Consider the following 8,204-nt stretch of genomic DNA (forward strand, 5'->3'; position numbering starts at 1 on the left):
CTCTTTGTGTATCATGTCATGGAAAATAGTAGTCATGGCCCTCATGTAGGTGGCCCCAGCATTCTTTAACCCAAACGGCATCATCTTGTAACAGTACATCCCCCATAGCGTAATGAAAGTCGTTTTCTCCGTGTCTTACTCATCTATCCATATCTGATGATACCCAGCAAAACAATCAATGAACGACTGCAGTTCATGCTTGGCGCAGTTGTCAATTAGAATATGTATGTTCGGCAAGGGGAAGTCGCCTTTTGGACTGGCCCGGTTGAGATCCCGGTAGTCGATACAGACTCTAACCTTCCCGTCCTTGTTCGGCACTGGCACAATATTGGCTAACCATGTTGGATACTCTACTACCCTGAGAACCTTGGCTTTGACTTGCTTGGTGACTTATTCCTTGATTTTCAAACTCATGTCGGGTTTGAACTTCCTGAGCTTCTATTTTACTGGTGGACATGTTGGATCGGTTGGCAGTTTGTGAGCTATAATAGTTGTACTGAGACCAATCATGTCATCATAAGACCAGGCGAATATGTCCTCATATCCTTTTAGAAATTCCGTGTACTCTTTCTTTTCTGATGGTGACAGATGAACACTGATGCGCGTTTGTTTGACATTTTCTGCATCTCCCAGGTTGACAATCTCAGTTTCGTCCAGTTTAGACTTAAGTCTGTTCTCAAAATTCTCAACCTCTTTAACAACCTCTTCTAGTATATCATCTTCTTCTGAGTCTATATACGTTTGTTGCATTGCGTCGTTGCATGTCACAATCGTCGGTTCATCAAGATAAGTAATAGTAATGTTGTGTAAATAAAGTAAACGATAAAAAGTAATAAGAGCAAGATTTATAAGAAACTGAAATACTTTGATAAACTTCATAATTGTTTTGAACATTGGAGATCTTATTTCAATATTAAAAATGCGGAAAGAAAGTCAACTAGCGAAAAATAAAGATACTGCATGGTGCTTTGTTCAGCCTTGCTACCCTAATGCTTTTCGGGCCCTGGTGGTTCTGATGGACCAATTGTTGAGGCGTGCTCCTCGGCTCACAGCTTGTATAGAAGGGCCTTCCTCCCCCTCCTCCTCGAAAATGACACAACAGTCCATATTATCATCTTCCAAAAACAAATTCCTCATCGCCGCCAGTGCTTCCTCTTCTTCCGACCCATATATGACATCGGCTGGCTGGAAGGTCTGCTCTAAGCGAAGTATCGGATGCTCCAACGGGTAGTAGGGACTGTGCCATGGTGGAGACCAGTGGTTGAACTCCTCCCAAGTGTATTCATATCCCAAACCGAAAGTGGTACCATGTTTCTTCAACTTGATAGGCTTAGCGATTCCTTGGAGATTCTTGCCAAGTCCCTTGCCAGGTTCGTATCCACACCAATTCAGTATACTTTCAATTTTGTTATCCCACCATTTATCCTTGTCCAAGGCGTTGACTCGCTCAATGTGATGCTAGGTTTCTCTGCCTATCTTCCTTCTTCCTCCGATTGCTGCGATGGTCTTGCAACTGTATATGGGATTGCTACCATCGCCGTGAATAATTAGCTCTTGGTGATTCCACTCGAATTTCACTGCTTGATGTAGGGTTGATGCTACAACCCCAGCGGCATGGATCCAGGGCCGTCCCAATAGCAAGTTGTAAGATGCTGGGACATCTATCACTTGAAAATCAATGTCGAACCAAGTCAGTCCCATTTGCAGACACAAACTGATTTCCCCAATAGTGGACCTTTGGGATCCATCGAAAGCTTTGACATTGATGGTTCCATCCTTGATCTCATGCAGGCTCTTTTCCAATGTTCTGAGAGTCACCAATGGACAAATATTGAGGTTGGACCCTCCGTCAATCAGGATTCTGGTGATGAAATAATCTTTGCACTGGATAGTGATGTGCAATGCCTTGTTGTGGCTTAACCCTTCAGGTGGAAGCTCATCTTCGTGGAAAGTGATTTTGTGACTCTCCAATACTTGCCCTACCATGTTTGCCATTTCTCCTCCAGTTATGTTGCTGGGCACATATGCCTCGCTCAGCACCTTCAATAAGGCATTCTTATGTGCATCAAAGCTTTGTTGCAGAGCCAAGATAGAGATCTGGGTTGGCGTTTTGTTCAATTGATCAATGACCGAATACTTTTTGGCTTGTATCTTCCTCCAGAAATCATCAAGCCCAGTTTCAGTGACGGTTGGTCATCCAGAGGCCTGCTTACTAGACTCAGCTAGATGTTCTAGAGTATAAACCCTATCGGTTCTTGTCATACCCTGTCTGCAATTGCTTCTCCAGATTTGGTTTTCCCTTTCCTTTTCACTTCGGCGGTGTAATCCCACGGTATGACCTTTGGGTGGAACGGTGTTATGGCTGTCATGGCCACTGGAATGGGCACCTTTGCTTTGGGAGGTAATACAGCAACCTCAAATGGTATAGGTGCCTTTGGGGACCCAAACTCGACCTCAATAGGCCTTGGCGTCTTTGTAGAAGAAGGTGCTTCAAACTCAAGTGGTATGGACATGTTCACTTCAGCGTCTCTAGAAGGTTGCATTTGGACCATAATCGGGTTAAGGTTGACTGTTGGTTTCTTTGGCTCGTCACCTTCAACGATCAATCTAATCGACCCTTTGGGGTCCCAATCGTCTTCTATCTCAATCATGTGAACACCTCCACCCTTGTGGTCTGGTAGAGGGTTGTTACGGACATTCGGAGTAGGCTCCTTTGCCACAATGATCTTGTTGTCAATTAAAGCTTGGATCTTATCCTTCAGAGAGCGGCACTCATTAATGGTATGCCCCTTCCTGCCGGAATGGTATGTACAGGTTTTGTTTGGGTTGACCCATTGGGAGGGGTTTTCGGGGTTTATGACAGGGATAGGGGTGACGTAACCAGTAGCTTCGAGCCTTTCATATAGCTGGTCGATAGGTTCAGCAATGGCGGTATACTCTTTGGGGGTCTGCGAATGAAGTTTGGTCGGGGTCTAGGGAAATTTTGGCGAGGGGGAGGTGATTGATAGAGGGCTTGTTGGGTGTTGTAGGCTTAGTAGACAGGTGCGGGTTGAGAGTATCTGGGCGAAGTGGGCTGATATGTGGGAGGTGTCAATGATTGGTAAGTAGGCGGTGGAGATTGGTAAGAGAGCAAGGGTGCTTGGTAATTTGGGGTAGGCTGATATGTGAGTGGAGGTAATGGGTAGGTTTGGTATTTGATTGGGGACTTTGTTCTCTGTGCAACCATCACGGCACTCACATCCCTTTTCTTGGACGTGCTACAAGACTGTATAGCCTTGTTGGTGGCCTGTAATGCTTCAAAGTTTGCGACCATACCACTTTTAATACCTTCCTCGATCCTTTCCCCTAGCTTAATGATGTCAGAAAATTTCTGGCCTTCAATCAACATCAACCTCTCATAATATTGTGGGTCTTGAGCCTGAACGAAAAACCTATTCATTTGTTCTTCTTCTAAAGTCGGCCTGACCTTAGCAGCTTCTGATCTCCAACGAGTAGCATACTCACAGAATGTCTCCGTAGGTTTCTTCTTTAAGTTCTGGATGTAGAACACATCTGGCGCATTTTCTGTGTTGAATCTGAATCTGTCCATGAAATTGGATGCCATACTTACCCAATTCGACCACTTCTTCAGGTCTTGGCTAATGTACCAAGATAGAGCATCCCCTTTCAAGATTCTCATAAAGAGCTTCATGCGAATCTTTTCATCCTTCCTTACTCCGACCAGCTTGTCACAGTAGGTCCTCAAATGGACTCTGGGATCCCCTGTGCCATCAAACATCTCAAACTTGGGAGGTTTGTACCCCTCAGGCAGTTCGACATCTGGCTGAATGCAAAGGTCTTCGTAATTCAATCCCTCGACCCCCTTACTTCCTTCAACACCCTAAACTTGACTAGTCAGCTTCTTGAGTTCTGCGGCCAAATTCCTAATAAGAAAGTCTTTGTCATCAGACTCAGGTGTGCTTGAAATAGGTTGAGTATAGTGTGGTATGGTTTCCACATAGATGGGGGTGTTGTGGAGATGATCATTTGTGGAGTTTAGTGGTTCAAGGATGAGCAGTGGGGTATTGTTTGAAGTGTGGCATGTGTTGCAGTGGTGATGGTTGCAGTGGTGATGGGGAGCCTCGTTGTGCCCGAAGTAGGCCTAGAGACAAGTTGATTTGGAGAACTTACAATGCTAAATGCCTCATTTTATTGACAAAAATAAGACGAATCCTAAAATGACACTAAAATAGCAGAAAATAAAATGTCACTAATGGCCATTGGCCTTATTACATTCTTAAAGCAAAAGAAAAGAATCCTAGCTACTTGGTCCCAAAAGGACCTTCTTCATGTTGAATGTTTTCGTTGATCATATCCTCCAGCTCGCCCAGATTTTCTAATAAGAATGCCATCGCTAGGCGTTCTCCTTTGCCTTCCTCAGTGTTTTGACAGTCAGTGACTCTTTTCCTCACTTTCCCTTCCAACTCCAGTAGATTGTATTCCAGATATTCCAGCTTCTCACTAGCCCTGGTGACTCTCTCTTTCCATTCATTGATTTGGTTACTTGATGGGAGGTTCCTCCACCAGGTCAGCTAGAGTGAGGGTATGTTGGCCATACCAAAGTCAGGAACTTTGTCATTCATTTCTGCAAAACAAAAGGGTGAGGCCATACTTCAGACAGATTCGGCTATTAAATATCAACAATTAGCATGAGCAGCATTTAGTTCTCCACATAAATGCATAGACATGGTAGCATTTGTTTGGGTTTCAAGGAAACTTAGTGGACTTTGGACAAGGCTATATTAAAGAGTCATTATGCGGACAGCATAACTGACTCGACTAGGTTTGACAGTGATGCATGCACAATTGAACAGAGTAAGGTTTCTATGGGTATTAGACCGGTACCCTTGAGCAGACAACTCGAGAGGGAAAGGCACGGAACCGTCGACTGCACCGCTGATCGACTAGTTTTACCGCAAATACGCCTTTGCCAAATTTAGGGGGTGATAATATTGGAAGGGCGCAACCACTCATTATAAGCGTTGCTATGGTATTTTGCTTGGCACGAGTGGAATATGATGTTGAATATGCAATTACAAGAATGAAACAAGTTGTCACGTATTTGCACATTCATAAAGTAATAATTACAATATTTGCTCATGGCATTGAAGGAAAGCGGTAAAAGAAAGCATTAAAGAAAAGAAACAAAGAGCCAAGTCAGTTTCATAGCAGAAAAGAGGTAAAGACATTAAATAAAGGTAATAAATAAGCAGTGAAGTCACAAGTAACATGAGATGGTAAAAGCCTAAAGAAGTCCCTAGTAGAGTCGCCATGTTGTCGCGCCCCCTTTTTCTAAAAGCGAAATCGGGTTCATGACATTTGGGAGGACAACTCGTTCCCTCTTGGGAATTGAGTTTTTTGGGTTGAAGAGTCGCCACCTAATGATTAAAGTTCATTAGGACACTAAAGAAGAGTTCGAGTTGGAAAACCAGAGTTCGGGTAAGGGCTAGAAATTATCTCGAGGGGAAGGTGTTAGGCACCCCTCAAGATCCACTAGTGTGGTTCCCGGCCATGTTTCAATTGTGACTTAACTAACAAGTAAGCTAATAAAGGTCTCAAACAGAAGGAGATTTACACATAATATTGCAAGTGAATTGAATGTTTGTAGAAAGATAAAGAAAACAGAAATCTTAAGCAAATAGTCTGGACAGTTAAAAAAGGGATAACAAGTAAAGGGGAAAGGGTCCTAGGTTTACAAACAATATAGATCACATCAATGCAATACCCGGAAATCACTCCTCAGAAGAGGGGTCGTACATGGTATTAGCGCACCAGTCATCATATCCATATCTGCCCTTTCCCATCCCGTTAAGATATTGAACGTAGAATAGTGTCGTTACTTATTGCATGTTATTACCTGTCCAGATCCTATCAGTCCCGGAGGCATTTGGGACTACTAGTCCTAAAGGGAGGGAGGTTGGGGCTTTTTAGAGTTTTAAAAGGACAAAATTTTAATGCGACAAACAAAACACATAAGCAAGTAGGGGGAACAAATAGCAGTTTAAGGGCTCAAACAGGCCTCCTCACTTAAAGGAGCAAATTATTTAGCATGACTTCAAATACTGGTTATAGTCTGAATTAAATTTAAAGTGTTATGACATGTTGCTTCATCACATATTTCTCATATGAGGAGTCTGAATTAGGCCTTGTCTGGTTGCAATTTATTAAAACTGACACAGTTAAACAATTACCTATTGCTTACCTAGGTGGAAGTATACTGATTTCAAAGAAGGGTTACTAATTATAGAACCAATTAAATTTTGTAGCTATTAAACAAACATTACTACTGATTTTAGACTTATAGATAAAATAGACGAATCAGATTCAGACGGTTGCTCCTATAGGCATGATTTCTAAGCGTTATTGATTTTAAAACGAGTATGTAAGTGCAGGAGCCCTATAGGCATGGTATCTAGAATGAAGTTGATTACTATTAAACCTATGATTGTTTGCCTAACGACAGATGAATATGCAGAAATGCAGAAACAAAACTATAGTCATGATTTTTATATGCAGAAACGTATAGCCATGATTTCTAATGCAGTAATGAAACAACTCATAGGCAAGATTTCTACGTGAAATGCATAACTTATAGACAGGATTTCTAAATGCATAAGTGCAGAAACTTATACATGATTTCTATATGCAGAAACTTATAGGCATGGTTTCTAATGTAATAATAAGACAACTTATAGGCAGGAGTACTATATGATATGCATAAATGTAGAATATGTAAATAGTAATCCCTATGAGCATGTTGTCTACCCATATGCATACATAAATGACCCTCCCCTTTTTCACTAGAGCCCCATAGTTATTACAAATTATTACAGACCCTAATGAATCAAAAAATACATCAGAACTTCCAGCTGCAACCAAACAGCCTAGTTCAGACTCAAGGTCTAGCAATATGAGATAAACCAACTTCCAGGATCCGTTTTCCAAAAGCCTTTCTCTTATTTGGGATGTATCAAAGTTCCCAAGAGTCTCAAAGGGACCCAGGGCAGTTCTTACACCCTAAACACATTGCAGAATTAGATTATAGTGCAGTGTGAAAGAGTCAGCCCTCAAATGTCCAAGTTTAGAGGGAACTCAGGGTCCCAAAGCATGGCTCATAAGAGGGGGACAGAACTTAGAATCTACGAGTAAGTGTATGTGCATAGAGGGGGATTAGGGAAGGCCATGGCAGGCTGGTGGCCATGCCCAGCAATTTAAGAGTGCTGGCACACCCTTGACCAGCTTGTTAGCCAAAATTGGGAGTTAGGATCGATTGTGGGTCAGGTTTGGACCTGGGCAGTAATTTGGATACTGCCAGGCCATGAACCTTAACTTAAACACATAGAAAAGAATAGGGGTAGGGATTCATAACAGAAAATAGATGCAAGGAAAGAACACAGATAGTTAACATTAATCATGAACAACAAAGTAAACAGGATTGCAGAAAACTATAAATAAACACATAGGGGTGAGGCAGGAAAGCTAAATTAGAATATACTAGTTTCAGGGAAAACAAACAAGTAAAAGTAGTCTTGAAAAAGCCAAGTTGCAAGCAAAAGTTCCAAAAGATCCCAGAAAAGAGCAGAATTTGAAAGTTGAAAGTAAGTTGAAAGTATTGATCTAAAAGTTCGAGGTATTGAACTCGAAGTGCTCTTAAAAGTGCAGAAGGGTAGTCCCTTTTATAGTGTAGAGAAACAAGTAAGAAAGGCAAGGAAATATCATTGAAATCGATCTCCCTTTAGTTAAGGGATTCTGATTCCAACGGGTAAACGCCAGTTAAGGAAATAAATTTTAATTAAAACCTTTTAAAGTAGCACAAAAGGGGTAAATACATAGAAGTTATTTAAGGAAAACCATCAATGGTACACGGTTTGTGCCAAATATGGCAAGGGAATCAATCAAATAGCCATGAAACCAAAATTATAGGTTCAATTTGAATGAACCAAGTCAAGAAAGGTAAAGGAGGTTCAATCGAAGAAAAATCAGTGACAATTCATCAGTCTTATTAAAAGGATTTCGGAATCAATCAATCAGTTGGTAAAAACCTTTTGAAAGAAAAATTTCACATATATAAAGCATACCAATCAAACGAAAGGAATCGTCAGGTTTCTCAGAAAAAGAGTCTAACATTGAAAGCCTTAGAGTCACAAACAAAAGGGAATCGAGTT

The sequence above is a fragment of the Nicotiana sylvestris genome, chromosome 2 (assembly GCF_000393655.2).
Source record: "Nicotiana sylvestris chromosome 2, ASM39365v2, whole genome shotgun sequence".
Lineage (NCBI taxonomy): Eukaryota > Viridiplantae > Streptophyta > Magnoliopsida > Solanales > Solanaceae > Nicotiana > Nicotiana sylvestris.